We start from the raw sequence: 19659 nt of genomic DNA on the forward strand, positions 1-19659 counted from the left end.
TTATTCAAAAACACCTCTCTAATTTGAAGTTTACCCTATTCATATCATTTTAAAATATACCTTGCTGAAGAATGGATTAGTTGAATTCAACAATAGAGTGATCATTCACCTCTATCTTGTTCTTTGTCATTTTCTTTTCCCTATTTCAGTCAATGCATTCCTACAAAAATCTTCACAATACCAAGCATTTTATTTAATTTTTAAGATAACTTATTCTAAAGTTCATGGAACCAGATGTTTATTCTTAAATTGTATTCAACACTTGTTTGATGTAAATTATTCGGAAAGCATGGAGAAAACAGTTAGGTGATGCTGAGATTCGAACTCATGATTTCCTGTTTATGAGACAGGCGCTTTAACCACTAAGCCACAGCACCAACGTTAATAGTAAAAAATGCATAAATAATTCATTGTTGATGATGAAAATGTGTTTTCTGCTATAAATTCTTCTTTATATGTATTGTAATCTTAAACACGAAAAGATACTCAATCACTACGCAAGGATTAATATGTTTTAATAAACAGGTACTCTTATAAAACCCAATTTCATGTCTTGAATTCTTTACAATTTTTTTTCATGAAGGTATTAATATTGCTCAAATCATGGTAGAAATTTCATCTACGTCTTTCTCATAGATATATAATTTTTTCATTTTGCAATAACAGTATTCATTCTATAATCTTGAAAATACTTGGGTTTTTAGAAGGTTTAAGATGATCTGTTCAACAGTAAGATGAATCGGACTTTTATATTTTAATTGTATCGGAATAAGACCTAATGAAAATGATTTGTTATATAACAATGAGACAAGCAAGGCGCTGCTGAGAGTTGAACTCAGGATCTCCTTTTTACTAAACAGGCGCTTTAACCAGCTAAGCCACAGCACCCACTTGATTCTTAATTTTGAAACACTTTTCTTTATGGTGTTCAAGAGAATATTGCTTTTTCACTTTCATATTCTTTTCTAAGTTCACACACTTCTCTACTCATGAACTTAAGATGAATGAAGACTCTTCACTTATTCAAAAACACCTCTCTAATTTGAAGTTTACCCTATTCATATCATTTTAAAATATACCTTGCTGAAGAATGGATTAGTTGAATTCAACTATAGAGTGATCATTCACCTCTATCTTGTTCTTTGTCATTTTCTTTTCCCTATTTCAATCAATGCATTCCTACAAAAATCTTCACAATACCAAGTATTTTATTTAATTTTTAAGATAACTTATTCTAAAGTTCATAGAACCAGTTGTTTATACTTAAATTGTATTCAACACTTGTTTGATGAAAATTATTCGGAAAGCATGAAGAAAACAGTTAAATGCTGCTGAGATTTGAACTCAGGATTTCCTGTTTACGAGACAGGAGCTTTAACCACTAAGCCACAGCACCAACGGTACTAGTAAAAAATGCATAAATAATTTATTGTTGATGATGAAAATGTAATTTCTGCTATAAATACTTCTTTATATGTATTGTAATCTTAAACACGAAAAGATACTCAATCACTACGCAAGGATTCATATGTTTTAATAAACAGGTACTCTTATAAAACCCAATTTCATTTCTTGAATTCTTTACAAATTTTTTTCATGAAGGTAATAATATTGCTCCAATCTAGGTAGACATTTCATCTACGTCTTTCTCATAGATATGTATTTTTTTCATTTTGCAATAACAGTATTCATTCTATAATCTTGAAAATACTTGGGTTTTTATAAGGTTAAAGATGATCTGTTCAACAGTAAGATGAATCAGACTTTTATATTTTAATTGTATCGGAATAAGACCTAATGAAAATGATGTGTTATATAACAATGAGAAAAGCAAGGCACTGCTGAGAGTTGAACTCAGGATCTCCTGTTTACTAGACAGGCGCTTTAACCAGCTAAGCCACAGCACCCACTTGATTCTTAAATTTGAAACACTTTTCTTTATGGTGTTCAAGAGAATATTGCTTTTTCACTTTCATATTCTTTTCTAAGTTCAAACACTTCTCTACTCAAACACTTAAGATGAATGAAGACTCTTCACTTATTCAAAAACACCTCTCTAATTTGAAGTTTACCCTATTCATATCATTTTAAAATATACCTTGCTGAAGAATGGATTAGTTGAATTCAACAATAGAGTGATCATTCACCTCTATCTTGTTCTTTGTCATTTTCTTTTCCCTATTTCAGTCAATGCATTCCTACAAAAATCTTCACAATACCAAGCATTTTATTTAATTTTTAAGATAACTTATTCTAAAGTTCATAGAACCAGATGTTTATACTTAAATTGTATTCAACACTTGTTTGATGAAAATTATTCGGAAAGCATGGAGAAAACAGTTCAATGCTGCTGAGATTTGAACTCAAGATTTCCTGTTTACGAGACAGGAGCTTTAACCACTAAGCCACAGCACCAACGGTAATAGTAAAAAATGCATAAAGAATTTATTGTTGATGATGAAAATGTGTTTTCTGCTATAAATTCTTCTTTATATGTATTGTAATCTTAAACATGAAAAGATACTCAATCACTACACAAGGATTCATATGTTTTAATAAACAGGTACTCTTATAAAACCCAATTTCATTTCTTGAATTCTTTACAAGTTTTTTTTCATGAAGGTAATAATATTGCTCCAATCTAGGTAGACATTTCATCTACGTCTTTCTCATAGATATGTATTTTTTTCATTTTGCAATAACAGTATTCATTCTATAATCTTGAAAATACTTGTGTTTTTATAAGGTTTAAGATGATCTGTTCAACAGTAAGATGAATCAAACTTTATATTTTAATTGTCTCGGAATAAGACCTAATAAAAATGATTTGTTATATAACAATGAGAAAAGCAAGGCACTGCTTAGAGTTGAACTCAGGATCTCCTGTTTACTAGACAGGCGCTATAACCAGCTAAGCCACAGCACCCACTTGATTCTTTATTTTGAAACACTTTTCTTTATGGTGTTCATGAGAATATTGCTTTTTCACTTTCATATTCTTTTCTAAGTTCACACACTTCTCTACTCAAACACTTAAGATGAATGAAGACTCTTCACTTATTCAAAAACACCTCTCTAATTTGAAGTTGACCCTATTCATATCATTTTAAAATATCCCTTGCTGAAGAATGGATTAGTTGAATTCAACAATAGAGTGATCATTCACCTCTATCTTGTTCTTTGTCATTTTCTTTTCCCTATTTCAGTCAATGCATTCCTACAAAAATCTTCACAATACCAAGCATTTTATTTAATGTTTAAGATAACTTATTCTAAAGTTCATAGATCCAGATGTTTATTCTTAAATTGTATTCAACATTTGTTTGATGTAAATTATTCGGAAAGCATGGAGAAAACAGTTAGGTTCTGCTGAGATTTGAACTCAGGATTTCCTGTTTACGAGAAAGGCGCTTTAATCACTAAGCCACAGCACCAACGTTAATAGTAAGAAATGCATAAATTATTCATTGTTGATGATAAAAATGTGTTTCCTGCTATAAATTCTTCTTTATATGTATTGTAATCTTAAACAGGAAAACATACTCAATCACTACGCAAGTATTAATATGTTTTAATAAACAGATACTCTTATAAAACCCAATTTCATTTCTTGAATTCTTTACAATTTTTTTTCATGAAGGTAATAATATTACTCCAATCTAGGTAGACATTTCATCTACGTCTTTCTCATAGATATGTATTTTTTTCATTTTGCAATAACATTATTCATTCTATAATCTTGAAAATACTTGGGTTTTTATAAGGTTAAAGATGATCTGTTCATCAGTAAGATGAATCAGACTTTTATATTTTAATTGTACCGGAATAAGACCTAATGAAAATGATTTGTTATATATTACAATGAGAAAAGCAAGGCGCTGTTGAGATTTGAACTCAGGATTTCCTGTTTACGAGACAGGCGCTTTAACCACTAAGCCACAGCACCAACGTTAATAGTAAGAAATGCATACATAATTTATTGTTGATGATGAAAATGTGTTTCCTGCTATAAATTCTTCTTTATATGTATTCTAATCTTAAACATGAAAACATACTCAATCACTACGCAAGTATTAATATGTTTTAATAAACAGGTACTCTTATAAAACTCAATTTCATTTCTTGAATTCTTTAAAAAAAAATCATGAAGGTATTAATATTGCTCAAATCTAGGTAGAAATTTCATCTACGTCTTTCTCATAGATATGTATTTTTTTCATTTGGCAATAACAGTATTCATTCTATAATCTTGAAAATACTTGTGTTTTTATAAGGTTTAAGATGATCTGTTCAACAGTAAGATGAATCAGACTTTTATATTTTAATTGTATCGGAATAAGACCTAATGAAAATGATTTGTTATATAACAATGAGAAAAGCAAGGCACTGCTGAGAGTTGAACTCAGGATCTCCTGTTTACTAGACAGGCGCTTTAACCAGCTAAGCCACAGCACCCACTTGATTCTTCAGTTTGAAACACTTTTCTTTATGGTGTTCAAGAGAATATTGCTTTTTCACTTTCATATTCTTTTCTAAATTCACACACTTCTCTACTCAAACACTTAAGATGAATGAAGACTCTTCACTTATTCAAAAACACCTCTCTAATTTGAAGTTTACCCTATTCATATCATTTTAAAATATACCTTGCTGAAGAATGGATTAGTTGAATTCAACAATAGAGTGATCATTCACCTCTATCTTGTTCTTTGTCATTTTCTTTTCCCTATTTCAATCAATGCATTCCTACTAAAATCCTCACAATACCAAGTATTTTATTTAATTTTTAAGATAACTTATTCTAAAGTTCATAGAACCAGATGTTTATACTTAAATTGTATTCATCACTTGTTTGATGAAAATTATTCGGAAAGCATGAAGAAAACAGTTAAATGCTGCTGAGATTTGAACTCAAGATTTCCTGTTTACGAGATAGGAGCTTTAACCACTAAGCCACAGCACCAACGGTAACAGTAAAAAATGCATAAATAATTTATTGTTGATGATGAAAATGTGTTTTCTGCTATAAATTCTTCTTTATATGTATTGTAATCTTAAACACGAAAAGATACTCAATCACTACGCAATGATTGATATGTTTTAATAAACAGGTACTCTTATCAAACCCAATTTCATTTCTTGAATTCTTTACAATTTTTTTTCATGAAGGTAATAATATTGCTCCAATCTTGGTAGACATTTCATCTACGTCTTTCTCATAGATATGTACTTTTTTCATTTTGCAATAATAGTATTCATTCTATAATCTTGAAAATACCTGGGTTTTTTTTAAGGTTAAAGGTGATCTGTTCAACAGTAAGATGAATCAGACTTTTATATTTTAATTGTATCGGAATAAGACCTAATGAAAATGATTTGTTATATAACTATGAGAAAATGCAAGGCACTGCTGAGAGATGAACTCAGGATCTCCTGTTTACTAGACGGGCGCTTTAACCAGCTAAGCCACAGCACCCACTTGATTCTTAAATTTGAAACACTTTTCTTTATGGTGTTCAAGAGAATATTGCTTTTTCACTTTCATATTCTTTTCTAAGTTCAAACACTTCTCTACTCAAACACTTAAGATGAATGAAGACTCTTCACTTATTCAAAAACACCTCTCTAATTTGAAGTTTACCCTATTCATATCATTTTAAAATATACCTTGCTGAAGAATGGATTAGTTGAATTCAACAATAGAGTGATCATTCACCTCTATCTTGTTCTTTGTCATTTTCTTTTCCCTATTTCAGTCAATGCATTCCTACAAAAATCTTCACAATACTAAGCATTTAATTTAATTTTTAAGATAACTTATTCTAAAGTTCATAGAACCAGATGTTTATTCTTAAATTGTATTCAACATTTGTTTGATGAAAATTATTCGGAAAGCATGGAGAAAACATTTAGGTGCTGCTGAGATTTGAACTCAGGATTTTCTGTTTACGAGACAGGTGCTTTAACCACTAAGCCACAGCACCAACGTTAATAGTAAGAAATGCATACATAATTTATTGTTGATGATGAAAATGTGGTTCCTGCTATAAATTCTTCTTTATATGTATTGTAATCTTAAACACGAAAAGATACTCAATCACTACGCAAGGATTAATATGTTTTAATAAACAGGTACTCTTATAAAACCCAATTTCATTTCTTGAATTCTTTACAATTTTTTTTCATGAAGGTATTAATATTGCTCAAATCTAGGTAGAAATTTCATCTACGTCTTTCTCATAGATATGTATTTTTTTCATTTGGCAATAACAGTATTCATTCTATAATCTTGAAAATACTTGTGTTTTTATAAGGTTTAAGATGATCTGTTCAACAGTAAGATGAATCAGACTTTTATATTTTAATTGTATCGGAATAAGACCTAATAAAAATGATTTGTTATATAACAATGAGAAAAGCAATTCACTGCTGAGAGTTGAACTCAGGATCTCCTGTTTACTAGACAGGCGCTTTAACCAACTAAGCCACAGCACCCACTTGATTCTTAAATTTGAAACACTTTTCTTTATGGTGTTCAAGAGAATATTGCTTTTTCACTTTCATATTCTTTTCTAAGTTCACACACTTCTCTACTCAAACACTTAAGATGAATGAAGTCTCCTCACTTATTCAAAAACACCTCTCTAATTTGAAGCTTACCCTATTCATATCATTTTAAAATATACCTTGCTGAAGAATGGATTAGTTGAATTCAACAATAGAGTGATCATTCACCTCTATCTTGTTCTTTGTCATTTTCTTTTCCCTATTTCAGTCAATGCATTCCTACAAAAATCCTCACAATACCAAGCATTTTATTTAATTTTTAAGATAACTTATTCTAAAGTTCATAGAACCAGATGTTTATACTTAAATTGTATTCAACACTTGTTTGATGAAAAATATTCGGAAGGCATGGAGAAAACAGTTAAATGCATGCTGATAAATGAACTCAGTATTTCCTGTTTACGAGACAGGAGCTTTAACCACTAAGCCACAGCACCAACAGTAATAGAAAAAAATGCATAAAGAATTCATTGTTAATGATGATAATTTGTTTTCTGCTATAAATTCTTCTTTATATGTATTGTAATCTTAAACACGAAAAGATACTCAATCACTACGCAAGGATTAATATGTTTTAATAAACAGGTACTGTTATAAAACCCAATTCCATTTCTTGAATTCTTTACAATTTATTTTCATGAAGGTAATAATATTGCTCCAATCTAGGTAGACATTTCATCTACGTCTTTCTCATAGATATGTATTTTTTTCATTTTGCAATAACAGTATTCATTCTATAATCTTGAAAATACTTGGGTTTTTATAAGGTTAAAGATGATCTGTTCAACAGTAAGCTGAATCAGACTTTTACATTTTAATTGTATCGGAATAAGACCTAATGAAAATGATTTGTTATATAACAATGAGAAAAGCAAGGCACTGCTTAGAGTTGAACTCAGGATCTCCTGTTTACTAGACAGGCGCTTTAACCAGCTAAGCCACAGCACCCACTTGATTCTTTATTTTGAAACACTTTTCTTTATGGTGTTCATGAGAATATTGCTTTTTCACTTTCATATTCTTTTCTAAGTTCACACACTTCTCTACTCAAACACTTAAGATGAATGAAGACTCTTCACTTATTCAAAAACACCTCTCTAATTTGAAGTTGACCCTATTCATATCATTTTAAAATATCCCTTGCTGAAGAATGGATTAGTTGAATTCAACAATAGAGTGATCATTCACCTCTATCTTGTTCTTTGTCATTTTCTTTTCCCTATTTCAGTCAATGCATTCCTACAAAAATCTTCACAATACCAAGCACTTTATTTAATGTTTAAGATAACTTATTCTAAAGTTCATAGATCCAGATGTTTATTCTTAAATTGTATTCAACATTTGTTTGATGTAAATTATTCGGAAAGCATGGAGAAAACAGTTAGGTTCTGCTGAGATTTGAACTCAGGATTTCCTGTTTACGAGAAAGGCGCTTTAATCACTAAGCCACAGCACCAACGTTAATAGTAAGAAATGCATAAATTATTCATTGTTGATGATAAAAATGTGTTTCCTGCTATAAATTCTTCTTTATATGTATTGTAATCTTAAACAGGAAAACATACTCAATCACTACGCAAGTATTAATATGTTTTAATAAACAGGTACTCTTATAAAACCCAATTTCATTTCTTGAATTCTTTACAATTTTTTTGTCATGAAGGTAATAATATTACTCCAATCTAGGTAGACATTTCATCTACGTCTTTCTCATAGATATGTATTTTTTTCATTTTGCAATAACATTATTCATTCTATAATCTTGAAAATACTTGGGTTTTTATAAGGTTAAAGATGATCTGTTCAACAGTAAGATGAATCAGACTTTTATATTTTAATTGTATCGGAATAAGACCTAATGAAAATGATTTGTTATATAACAATGCGAAAAGCAATGCGCTGCTGAGATTTGAACTCAGGATCTCCTGTTTACTAGACAGGCGCTTTAACCAGCTAAGCCACAGCACCCACTTGATTCTTAAATTTGAAACACTTTTCTTTATGGTGTTCAAGAGAATATTGCATTTTCACTTTCATATTCTTTTCTAAGTTCACACACTTCTCTACTCAAACACTTAAGATGAATGAAGACTCTTCACTTATTCAAAAACACCTCTCTAATTTGACGTTTACCCTATTCATATCATTTTAAAATATACCTTGCTGAAGAATGGATTAGTTGAATTCAACAATAGAGTGAACATTCACCTCTATCTTGTTCTTTGTCATTTTCTTATCCCTATTTCAGTCAATGCATTCCTACAAAAATCTTCACAATACCAAGCATTTTATTTAATTTTTAAGATAACTTATTCTAAAGTTCATAGAACCAGATGTTTATTCTTAAATTGTATTCAACATTTGTTTGATGAAAATTATTCTGAAAGCATGGAGAAAACAGTTAGGTGCTGCTGAGGATTGAACTCAGGATTTCCTGTTTACAAGACAGGCGCTTTAACCACTAAGCCACAGCACCAACGTTAATAGTAAGAAATTCATACATGTTTTATTGTTGATGATGAAAATGTGTTTCCTGCTATAAATTCTTCTTTATATGTATTGTAATCTTAAACACGAAAACATACTCAATCACTACGCAAGTATTAATATGTTTTAATAAACAGGTACTCTTATAAAACCCAATTTCATTTCTTGAATTCTTTACAATTTTTTTTCATGAAGGTAATAATATTACTCCAATCTAGGTAGACATTTCATCTACGTCTTTCTCATAGATATGTATTTTTTTCATTTTGCAATAACATTATTCATTCTATAATCTTGAAAATACTTGGGTTTTTATAAGGTTAAAGATGATCTGTTCATCAGTAAGATGAATCAGACTTTTATATTTTAATTGTATCGGAATAAGACCTAATGAAAATGATTTGTTATATATTACAATGAGAAAAGCAAGGCGCTGTTGAGATTTGAACTCAGGATTTCCTGTTTACGAGACAGGCGCTTTAACCACTAAGCCACAGCACCAACGTTAATAGTAAGAAATGCATACATAATTTATTGTTGATGATGAAAATGTGTTTCCTGCTATAAATTCTTCTTTATATGTATTCTAATCTTAAACATGAAAACATACTCAATCACTACGCAAGTATTAATATGTTTTAATAAACAGGTACTCTTATAAAACTCAATTTCATTTCTTGAATTCTTTAAAAAAAAATCATGAAGGTATTAATATTGCTCAAATCTAGGTAGAAATTTCATCTACGTCTTTCTCATAGATATGTATTTTTTTCATTTGGCAATAACAGTATTCATTCTATAATCTTGAAAATACTTGTGTTTTTATAAGGTTTAAGATGATCTGTTCAACAGTAAGATGAATCAGACTTTTATATTTTAATTGTATCGGAATAAGACCTAATGAAAATGATTTGTTATATAACAATGAGAAAAGCAAGGCACTGCTGAGAGTTGAACTCAGGATCTCCTGTTTACTAGACAGGCGCTTTAACCAGCTAAGCCACAGCACCCACTTGATTCTTAAATTTGAAACACTTTTCTTTATGGTGTTCAAGAGAATATTGCTTTTTCACTTTCATATTCTTTTCTAAATTCACACACTTCTCTACTCAAACACTTAAGATGAATGAAGACTCTTCACTTATTCAAAAACACCTCTCTAATTTGAAGTTTACCCTATTCATATCATTTTAAAATATACCTTGCTGAAGAATGGATTAGTTGAATTCAACAATAGAGTGATCATTCACCTCTATCTTGTTCTTTGTCATTTTCTTTTCCCTATTTCAGTCAATGCATTCCTACAAAAATCTTCACAATACTAAGCATTTAATTTAATTTTTAAGATAACTTATTCTAAAGTTCATAGAACCAGATGTTTATTCTTAAATTGTATTCAACATTTGTTTGATGAAAATTATTCGGAAAGCATGGAGAAAACATTTAGGTGTTGCTGAGATTTGAACTCAGGATTTTCTGTTTACGAGACAGGTGCTTTAACCACTAAGCCACAGCACCAACGTTAATCGTAAGAAATGCATACATAATTTATTGTTGATGATGAAAATGTGGTTCCTGCTATAAATTCTTCTTTATATGTATTGTAATCTTAAACACGAAAACATACTCAATCACTACGCAAGTATTAATATGTTTTGATAAATAGGTACTCTTATAAAACTCAATTTCATTTCTTGAATTCTTTAAAAAAAATCATGAAGGTATTAATATTGCTCAAATCTAGGTAGAAATTTCATCTACGTCTTTCTCATAGATATGTATTTTTTTCATTTTGCAATAACAGTATTCATTCTATAATCTTGAAAATACTTGTGTTTTTATAAGGTTTAAGATGATCTGTTCAACAGTAAGATGAATCAGACTTTTATATTTTAATTGTATCGGAATAAGACCTAATGAAAATGATTTGTTATATAACAATGAGAAAAGCAAGGCACTGCTGAGAGTTGAACTCAGGATCGCCTGTTTACTAGACAGGCGCTTTAACCAGCTAAGCCACAGCACCCACTTGATTCTTAAATTTGAAACACTTTTCTTTATGGTGTTCAAGAGAATATTGCTTTTTCACTTTCATATTCTTTTCTAAGTTCACACTTTTCTCTACTCAAACACTTAAGATGAATGAAGACTCTTCATCTTTTCAAAAACACCTCTCTAATTTGAAGTTTACCCTATACATATCATTTTAAAATATACCTTGCTGAAGAATGGATTAGTTGAATTCAACAATAGAGTGATCATTCACCTCTATCTTGTTCTTTGTTATTTTCTTTTCCCTATTTCAGTCAATGCATTCCTAAAAAAATCTTCACAATACCAAGCATTTTATTTAATGTTTAAGATAACTTATTCTAAAGTTCATAGAACCAGATGTTTATTCTTAAATTGTATTCAACATTTGTTTGATGTAAATTATTCGGAAAGCATGGAGAAAACAGTTAGGTTCTGCTGAGATTTGAACTCAGGATTACCTGTTTACGAGACAGGCGCTTTAACCACTAAGCCACAACACCAACGTTAACAGTAAGAAATGCATAAATTATTCATTGTTGATGATGAAAATGCTTTTCCTGCTATAAATTCTTCTTTATATGTATTGTAATCTTAAACAGGAAAACATACTCAATCACTACGCAAGTATTAATATGTTTTAATAAACAGGTACTCTTATAAAACCCAATTTCATTTCTTGAATTCTTTACAATTTTTTTTCATGAAGGTAATAATATTGCTCCAATCTAGGTAGACATTTCATCTACGTCTTTCTCATAGATATGTATTTTTTTCATTTGCAATAACATTATTCATTCTATAATCTTGAAAATACTTGGGTTTTTATAAGGTTAAAGATGATCTGTTCATCAGTAAAATGAATCAGACTTTTATATTTTAATTGTATCGGAATAAGACCTAATGAAAATGATTTGTTATATATTACAATGAGAAAAGCAAGGCGCTGCTGAGATTTGAACTCAGGATCTCCTGTTTACTAGACAGGCGCTTTAACCAGCTAAGCCACAGCACCCACTTGATTCTTAATTTTGAAACACTTTTCTTTATGGTGTTCAAGAGAATATTGCTTTTTCACTTTCATATTCTTTTCTAAGTTCACACACTTCTCTACTCAAACACTTAAGATGAATGAAGACTCTTCACTTATTCAAAAACACCTCTCTAATTTGAAGTTTACCCTATTCATATCATTTTAAAATATTCCTTGCTGAAGAATGGATTTGTTGAATTCCACAAGAGAGTGATCATTCACCTCTATCTTGTTCTTTGTCATTTTCTTTTCCCTATTTCAGTCAATGCATTCCTACAAAAATCTTCACAATACCAAGCATTTTATTTAGTTTTTAAGATAACTTATTCTAAAGTTCATAGAACCAGATGTTTATACTTAAATTGTATTCAACACTTGTTTGATGAAAATTATTCGGAAAGCATGAAGAAAACAGTTAAATGCTGCTGAGATTTGAACTCAGGATTTCCTGTTTACGAGATAGGAGCTTTAACCACTTAGCCACAGCACCAACGGTAATAGTAAAAAATGCATAAATAATTTATTGTTGATGATGAAAATGTGTTTTCTGCTATAAATTCTTCTTTATATGTATTGTAATCTTAAACAGGAAAACATACTCAATCACTACGCAAGTATTAATATGTTTTAATAATCAGGTACTCTTATAAAACCCAATTTCATTTCTTGAATTCTTTACAATTTTTTTTCATGAAGGTAATAATATTACTCCAATCTAGGTAGACATTTCATCTACGTCTTTCTCATAGATATGTATTTTTTTCATTTTGCAATAACATTATTCATTCTATAATCTTGAAAATACTTGGGTTTTTATAAGGTTAAAGATGATCTGTTCAACAGTAAGATGAATCAGACTTTTATATTTTAATTGTATCGGAATAAGACCTAATGAAAATGATTTGTTATATATTACAATGAGAAAAGCAAGGCGTTGTTGAGATTTGAACTCAGGATTTCCTGTTTACGAGACAGGCGCTTTAACCACTAAGCCACAGCACCAACGTTAATAGTAAGAAATGCATACATAATTTATGGTTGATGATGAAAATGTGTTTCCTGCTATAAATTCTTCTTTATATGTATTGTAATCTTAAACACGAAAACATACTCAATCACTACGCAAGTATTAATATGTTTTGATAAACAGGTACTCTTATAAAACTCAATTTCATTTCTTGAATTCTTTAAAAAAAATATCATGAAGGTATTAATATTGCTCAAATCTAGGTAGAAATTTCATCTACGTCTTTCTCATAGATATGTATTTTTTTCATTTTGCAATAACAGTATTCATTCTATAATCTTGAAAATACTTGTGTTTTTATAAGGTTTAAGATGATCTGTTCAACAGTAAGATGAATCAGACTTTTATATTTTAATTGTATCGGAATAAGACCTAATGAAAATGATTTGTTATATAACAATGAGAAAAGCAAGGCACTGCTGAGAGTTGAACTCAGGATCGCCTGTTTACTAGACAGGCGCTTTAACCAGCTAAGCCACAGCACCCACTTGATTCTTAAGTTTGAAACACTTTTCTTTATGGTGTTCAAGAGAATATTGCTTTTTCACTTTCATATTCTTTTCTAAGTTCACACACTTCTCTACTCAAACACTTAAGATGAATGAAGACTCTTCACTTATTCAAAAACACCTCTCTAATTTGAAGTTTACCCTATTCATATCATTTTAAAATATACCTTGCTGAAGAATGGATTAGTTGAATTCAACAATAGAGTGATCATTCACCTCTATCTTGTTCTTTGTCATTTTCTTTTCCCTATTTCAGTCAATGCATTCCTACAAAAATCTTCACAATTCCAAGCATTTTATTTAATTTTTAAGATAACTTATTCTAAAGTTCATAGAACCAGATGTTTATTCTTAAATTGTATTCAACATTTGTTTGATAAAAATTATTCGGAAAGCATGGAGAAAACATTTAGGTGCTGCTGAGATTTGAACTCAGGATTTCCTGTTTACGAGACAGGCGCTTTAACCACTAAGCCACAGCACCAACGTTAATAGTAAGAAATGCATACATAATTTGTTGTTGATGATGAAAATGTGTTTCCTGCTATAAATTCTTCTTTATATGTATTGTTATCTTAAACACGAAAACATACTCAATCACTACGCAAGTATTAATATGTTTTGATAAACAGGTACTCTTATAAAACTCAATTTCATTTCTTGAATTCTTTAAAAAAAAATCATGAAGGTATTAATATTGCTCAAATCTAGGTAGAAATTTCATCTACGTCTTTCTCATAGATATGTATTTTTTTCATTTTGCAATAACAGTATTCATTCTATAATCTTGAAAATACTTGTGTTTTTATAAGGTTTAAGATGATCTGTTCAACAGTAAGATGAATCAGACTTTTATATTTTAATTGTATCGGAATAAGACCTAATGAAAATGATTTGTTATATAACAATGAGAAAAGCAAGGCACTGCTGAGAGTTGAACTCAGGATCTCCTGTTTACTAGACAGGTGCTTTAACCAGCTAAGCCACAGCACCCACTTGATTCTTAAATTTGAAACACTTTTCTTTATGGTGTTCAAGAGAATATTGCTTTTTCACTTTCATATTCTTTTCTAAGTTCACACACTTCTCTACTCAAACACTTAAGATGAATGAAGACTCTTCACTTATTCAAAAATACCTCTCTAATTTGAAGTTTACCCTATTCATATCATTTTAAAATATACCTTGCTGAAGAATGGATTAGTTGAATTCAACAATAGAGTGATCATTCACCTCTATCTTGTTCTTTGTCATTTTCTTTTCCCTATTTCAGTCAATGCATTCCTATAAAAATCTTCACAATACCAAGCATTTTATTTAATTTTTAAGATAACTTATTCTAAAGTTCATAGAACCAGATGTTTATACTTAAATTGTATTCAACACTTGTTTGATGAAAATCATTCGGAAAGCATGGAGAAAACAGTTAAATGCTGCTGAGAATTGTACTCAGGATTTCCTGTTTACGAGACAGGAGCTTTAACCACTAAGCCACAGCACCAACAGTAATAGTAAAAAATGCATAAAGAATTTATTGTTAATGATGAAAATATGTTTTCTGCTATAAATTCTTCTTTATATGTATTGTAATCTTAAACACGAAAAGATACTCAATCACTACGCAAGGATTAATATGTTTTAATAAACAGGTACTCCTATAAAACCCAATTTCATTTCTTGAATTCTTTACAATTTTTTTTCATGAAGGTAATAATATTGCTCCAATCTAGGTAGACATTTCATCTACGTCTTTCTCATAGATATGTATTTTTTTCATTTTGCAATAACAGTATTCATTCTATAATCTTGAAAATACTTGGGTTTTTATAAGGTTAAAGATGATCTGTTCAACAGTAAGATGAATCAGACTTTTATATTTTAATTGTATCGGAATAAGACCTAATGAAAATTATTTGTTATATAACAATGAGAAAAGCAAGGCACTGCTGAGAGTTGAACTCAGGATCTCCTGTAGACAGGCGCTTTAACCAGCTAAGGCACAGCACCCACTTGATTCTTTATTTTGAAACACTTTTCTTTATGGTGTTAAAGAGAATATTGCTTTTTCACTTTTATATTCTTTTCTAAGTTCACACACTTCTCTACTCAAACACTCAGATGAATGAAGACTCTTCACTTATTCAAAAACACCTCTCTAATTTGAAGTTTACCCTATTCATATCATTTTAAAATATACCTTGCAGAAGAATGGATTAGTTGAATTCAACAATAGAGTGATCATTCACCTCTATCTTGTTCTTTGTCATTTTCTTTTCCCTATTTCAGTCAATGCATTCCTACAAAAATCTTCACAATACCAAGCATTTTATTTAATGTTTAGGATAACTTATTCTAAAGTTCATAGAACCAGATGTTTATTCTTAAATTGTATTCAACATTTGTTTGATGTAAATTATTCGGAAAGCATGGAGAAAACAGTTAGGTTCTGCTGAGATTTGAACTCAGGATTACCTGTTTACGAGACAGACGCTTTAACCACTAAGCCACAGCACCAACGTTAACAGTAAGAAATGCATAAATTATTCATTGTTGATGATGAAAATGTGTTTCCTGCTATAAATTCTTCTTTATATGTATTGTAATCTTAAACACGAAAACATACTCAATCACTACGCACGTATTAATATGTTTTGATAAACAGGTACTCTTATAAAACTCAATTTCATTTCTTGAATTCTTTAAAAAAAAATCATGAAGGTATTATTATTGCTCAAATCTAGGTAGAAATTTCATCTACGTCTTTCTCATGGATAAGTATTTTTTTCATTTTGCAATAAAAGTATTCATTCTATAATCTTGAAAATACTTGTGTTTTTATAAGGTTTAAGATGATCTGTTCAACAGTAAGATGAATCAGACTTTTATATGTTAATTGTATCGGAATAAGACCTAATGAAAATGATTTGTTATATAACAATGAGAAAAGCAAGGCAATGCTGAGAGTTGAACTCAGGATCGCCTGTTTACTAGACAGGCGCTTTAACGAGCTAAGCCACAGCACCCACTTGATTCTTAAATTTGAAACACTTTTCTTTATGGTGTTCAAGAGAATATTGCTTTTTCACTTTCATATTCTTTTCTAAGTTCACACACTTCTCTACTCAAACACTTAAGATGAATGAAGACTCTTCACTTATTCAAAAACACCTCTCTAATTTGAAGTTTACCCTATTCATATCATTTTAAAATATACCTTGCTGAAGAATGGATTAGTTGAATTCAACAATAGAGTGATCATTCACCTCTATCTTGTTCTTTGTCATTTTCTTTTCCCTATTTCAGTCAATGCATTCCTACAAAAATCTTCACAATACCAAGCATTTTATTTAATTTTTAAGATAAATTATTCTAAAGTTCATAGAACCAGATGTTTATACTTAAATTGTATTCAACACTTGTTTGATGAAAATCATTCGGAAAGCATGGAGAAAACAGTTAAATGCTGCTGAGAATTGTACTCAGGATTTCCTGTTTACGAGACAGGAGCTTTAACCACTAAGCCACAGCACCAACAGTATGTCATGTTATGTTATATATTTCTTGTAGCGCGCACTGCTAGTCAAGACTGTCCTGGCGCGAAAGGGGATTCAGTGTCAGAAAGTAACAAAGGGATAACATAACAGGAGAGAAGATGTGCATTTACATAAATTGCTTGAATAAGTGAGTCTTAAGGTGTTTTTTAAAATAAGTGAGGTTAGTCGTGTGTCTCAAATGGTCAGGGAGGCTATTCCATAGCTGTGCGGCTATGACCGTCATGGATTTTCCTCCCAGACGAGCTCTCTTAAATCTCGGAGTGACCAAATGTCTGAGAGAGGCCGATCTCAATTGTCGCGGGGGATGATAGAAGGCAAACCTGGCACTGAGGTATGGTGGGCAAGGACCATGTAAGGCCTTAAAGGCCAGTGTTAGGACCTTGAAGCGCACTCTGAGAGCAACTGGAAGCCAATGAAGATCCGCCAGTTGTCTTCGTACACTATGGCATTTGGGGATGTTGAATCGGAGCCTCACTGTCGCGTTCTGGACCACCTGCAATCTACGGAGCAGGAAATCAGGAGCGCCCACGTAAAGTGCATTAGCGTAATCCAGGCGCGACAGGATGAGTGCTCTAGCCACTGTTTCCTTCGCTTCCTGGGGGAGAAGAGGAAAGAACTTCCGGAGGGTGATCAGGGTCCCATAACAGGTTCCCGCCAGTCTCGAGATCTGGTCTCGGAAGCACAGGTCAGCACCAAACCAAATCCCAAGGTTCTTAGCAACTCCACAGTTTCCAGGTGGGCAGGGCAATCCAATGGGCCAGATGGAATCCCTGAATCCCACCGGGAATTGGCCATACAGGAGGATCTCCGACTTGTCCTCGTTACACTTGAGCTCCGCCTTGGCTAGCCAAGCAAATACTGAGGACAAGCAGGATTGGACTTTCAACGTGTCAAGGTTGTTCTTGTCCCAAGTGAAGAGAAGCTGGGTGTCATCGGCATAGGCCCTTATTTTGGCACCCAGACTCTCTGCAGGATATACCAGGGGGGTCAGATATACATTGAAGAGCAGGGGGCTTAGAGTCGACCCTTGGGGGACCCCAGTGTCCACCCCGCTAATCGATGACTGGTAGGGAGGGAGCCAGATTTGTTGAGAGCGGTCCGTGAGGAAGGATTTAACCCATGTGAGAGCGGCACCAGTAATGCCAATATCCTCTAGTCTAGAGATTAGCTGGGCATGTGGGACCGTGTCGAACGCGGCAGAGAGGTCCAATAAAATTAGGGCCGCTCTGCCGCCTCCGTCCAAACAATCCCTAATGGCCTCGGTGACCTCCACCAGCGCGGTCTCAGTGCTGAAGGTGGAGCAAAAACCTGACTGGGCTGAGTGTAATGCCCCCGTAGACTCCACAAACCTCTCGAGCTGACGGAATGCCACTTTCTCACATACTTTGGCTATTGCTGGAAGCAGGGAGATGGGTCTGTAGTTAGATGCATCCAGGGGGTCTGCGGAGGTTTTTTTTAAAAGTGGAAGAAGTTTGGCTTGCTTCCACTGAGATGGTACGTTACTTGTAGTAAGGGATTTGTTAACCAGGTCAGTAACAATCGGTGCAATGACTTCCGCCACTCCGCTCAACACTCTGGCCGGACAGGGGTCCGCCGGAGAGCCTGATTTAAGCGCCTTTAGAATGGCCAGTACATCCTTCACCTCAACCTCTGCGAAAGCGCACATTACTTCTTTCGTTTTTGTGATGATGGTATGAGTGGGGGGGAGGTGGGAGGTAATCTGTTCATAAGTAGCTTGGGCAGGTGGGAGTTGGGCGGGGCTACTAGTCTTAAGGCTGGCCTGAATTTTCTTTATTTTGTCAGAAAAATGAGTGGACAATTTTTCACACCATTCCACCGAAGGGGGGGCTACTTGGATTTCTGCCACCGGTGAAGTGAAGCTCTTGACAATGGCAAATATTTCTTTGCTATTATTTTTCGCCTTAAGGATCTTATCTGCATAGTAGTTTCCCTTGGCTATTTTAATAGCAGCGTGATAGTCTTTTTGCCCAGCTCGTAGTTTTGATTTAGCCAAGGGGCAGTACTCCCTTCTCCACCATCTTTCCAACATTTTACAGTGTATTTTTTGATTTTTAAGCTGTTCAGTATACCATGGGGATGCCGGAATGGCTCGTGGGCGGATCTTTGCTTTGGTATGCGATATCTGACTTGCAGAGGAACGGATCCATGCCGAGAAATTCTCGACCGCTTCTTCGAGGTTTCCCGAATTCTCTGGCAGACTATGGGATAGAACGGTTGCCAGGGCAGGAATACTGATCCTAGGGGGGAAGGGGGTCTGTTGTTTATCTGCTGTGGCATGGGTCCTATCCATAGTCCAGGAAAAGTGTACCATGAAATGGTCCGACCATGTAACTGGGAGGGGAGTTTTGAAGATGACATCAAAATTGGAATATACCAAGTCGAGGCAGTGGCCTCCGCTGTGAGTGATATTCGGCTCTTGCATTTTTAACT

At 32.4% G+C, this 19659-nt stretch overlaps 12 non-coding genes across 12 annotated transcripts; all 12 read right to left on the reverse strand.

Annotated features, from left to right (window-relative positions):
* Window positions 1–1323: 1323 nt before the first annotated feature.
* On the reverse strand, window positions 1324–1396 carry TRNAT-CGU (transfer RNA threonine (anticodon CGU)). The gene has a single exon. It is a non-coding gene; the product is annotated as a tRNA-Thr (tRNA).
* Window positions 1397–1833: 437 nt separating this feature from the next.
* Window positions 1834–1907, reverse strand: TRNAT-AGU (transfer RNA threonine (anticodon AGU)). Its single transcript has one exon. It is a non-coding gene; the product is annotated as a tRNA-Thr (tRNA).
* A 2474-nt stretch (window positions 1908–4381) lies between these two features.
* Window positions 4382–4455, reverse strand: TRNAT-AGU (transfer RNA threonine (anticodon AGU)). The gene has a single exon. It is a non-coding gene; the product is annotated as a tRNA-Thr (tRNA).
* A 1456-nt stretch (window positions 4456–5911) lies between these two features.
* TRNAT-CGU (transfer RNA threonine (anticodon CGU)) lies at window positions 5912–5984 on the reverse strand. Its single transcript has one exon. It is a non-coding gene; the product is annotated as a tRNA-Thr (tRNA).
* Window positions 5985–8461: 2477 nt separating this feature from the next.
* TRNAT-AGU (transfer RNA threonine (anticodon AGU)) lies at window positions 8462–8535 on the reverse strand. The gene has a single exon. It is a non-coding gene; the product is annotated as a tRNA-Thr (tRNA).
* Window positions 8536–8970: 435 nt separating this feature from the next.
* TRNAT-UGU (transfer RNA threonine (anticodon UGU)) lies at window positions 8971–9043 on the reverse strand. Its single transcript has one exon. It is a non-coding gene; the product is annotated as a tRNA-Thr (tRNA).
* Window positions 9044–9990: 947 nt separating this feature from the next.
* On the reverse strand, window positions 9991–10064 carry TRNAT-AGU (transfer RNA threonine (anticodon AGU)). The gene has a single exon. It is a non-coding gene; the product is annotated as a tRNA-Thr (tRNA).
* A 942-nt stretch (window positions 10065–11006) lies between these two features.
* Window positions 11007–11080, reverse strand: TRNAT-AGU (transfer RNA threonine (anticodon AGU)). The gene has a single exon. It is a non-coding gene; the product is annotated as a tRNA-Thr (tRNA).
* Window positions 11081–12026: 946 nt separating this feature from the next.
* Window positions 12027–12100, reverse strand: TRNAT-AGU (transfer RNA threonine (anticodon AGU)). Its single transcript has one exon. It is a non-coding gene; the product is annotated as a tRNA-Thr (tRNA).
* Window positions 12101–13556: 1456 nt separating this feature from the next.
* Window positions 13557–13630, reverse strand: TRNAT-AGU (transfer RNA threonine (anticodon AGU)). The gene has a single exon. It is a non-coding gene; the product is annotated as a tRNA-Thr (tRNA).
* Window positions 13631–14065: 435 nt separating this feature from the next.
* TRNAT-CGU (transfer RNA threonine (anticodon CGU)) lies at window positions 14066–14138 on the reverse strand. Its single transcript has one exon. It is a non-coding gene; the product is annotated as a tRNA-Thr (tRNA).
* A 435-nt stretch (window positions 14139–14573) lies between these two features.
* Window positions 14574–14647, reverse strand: TRNAT-AGU (transfer RNA threonine (anticodon AGU)). The gene has a single exon. It is a non-coding gene; the product is annotated as a tRNA-Thr (tRNA).
* Window positions 14648–19659: the final 5012 nt, after the last annotated feature.

This window comes from Lissotriton vulgaris, chromosome 12 (assembly GCF_964263255.1).
Source record: "Lissotriton vulgaris chromosome 12, aLisVul1.2, whole genome shotgun sequence".
In the NCBI taxonomy this organism is placed as follows: domain Eukaryota; kingdom Metazoa; phylum Chordata; class Amphibia; order Caudata; family Salamandridae; genus Lissotriton; species Lissotriton vulgaris.